Source organism: Brassica oleracea, chromosome C7 (assembly GCF_000695525.1).
Source record: "Brassica oleracea var. oleracea cultivar TO1000 chromosome C7, BOL, whole genome shotgun sequence".
NCBI classification, from domain to species: Eukaryota; Viridiplantae; Streptophyta; class Magnoliopsida; order Brassicales; family Brassicaceae; genus Brassica; species Brassica oleracea.
The window spans coordinates 33,158,100-33,159,511 of record NC_027754.1 but is presented as its reverse complement, the minus strand read 5'-3'; positions in this window follow the sequence as shown (position 1 = coordinate 33,159,511).

The window sequence follows — 1,412 nt, the reverse complement described above, 5'->3', positions numbered from 1 at the left end:
GTAACCAAATATTAGGCCTGAAATTATTCGGCCTAAATGTTAAGTTCTTATGCGATAAGTGAGTTTTTAACCTAAAATATTTTTAAAAATGGGATCAGCTCATCAACAAACAAATTATGTAATTAACAAAAAAGTTTTTTAAAAATTATTTAAGGACCAAAAATATTAATTCGATCAAGAATATTAATTTTATTTTTTCATACAATATTTCGTAAAAAAAATTCATATAAATTTACCCTGCAAAATTTTAATTTACACCCTCTTCATAGATGAAACACTTAACATCTTTAAACATATAAGGCTTTAGTCAACTATTATTAGTGTTTATGTATTCTATTGATTTAAAAAAATTCATTTTAATATTTAAAAACTATACCAATTTAGTTTATTAATCAATATATATATAAAGTTTTACATCTCCTACTCAAACTATAAATAGACAAATAATATATATACAAAATGAATATATACATGAAAGAATACATTAAACATGAACACATTTTTATCATCTATATGCATACTAATTTCATAGAATGAATGACCTATATATGTCAAAAAAAAAAATAATTCTCCAACACTATTCTATATGAAGAGAACACACATTTATCAAAGTTTAATGTTATAGTATATAACATAATTCCATAATTTTAACTCATATTTGATACTATTTTTCAAAACTTTAGTATCATTTTTTCATAAATATCATAAATTTATTATTAGAAGACAAAGTTAACCCTCCTAAAACATTTATAAATATATAAGAATTATTTACATAAGTTTATAAACTCAACTTCACCACCTAAATAATGAATCCTAAACAATAATCGTTAAACTCTAAGCTCAAATGTTAGGATATTTTTATTGAGATTTTTTTTTAAAATACTATCCAAGTTAGTGTATTTCAAATCAAATAAGAACGTTACTACAAAATTATTTTTCAAGTACAAAATATTATAGTTTTAAAAAAAAATAAGTTTTTTTTAATGGTATCCCAAAAAAAACTTCTCTATTATATAGGTGCAGTTTAGTTTAATTTCCATATAAATTTAAATTTTAGAAATGAAACATAAAATTATGTAAAATATTATTGTTACAAAATAATGTTTATAAAATACAAAAAATTATGTAAAATAGTATTGTTACATAATAATAACTAGGTGTCTTCCTGCACTATGTGCAATAAAAAAATTTAAAATATTTTTTAACAGATAAATATAAATTATATTTTAAAATAAAATTGTATTAATATTGTAAATTTTCTTTTTCGTGTCAATATTTTAATATAAATTTGATTTAATTAAACATAAAAATTATATTTAAGAATATGCATGTATATATTTGAAATTATAATCTTAGATAGATTTTTCTATCTATTTATTTTAATTAAATATATTAAATAAATTTGTAAAAGT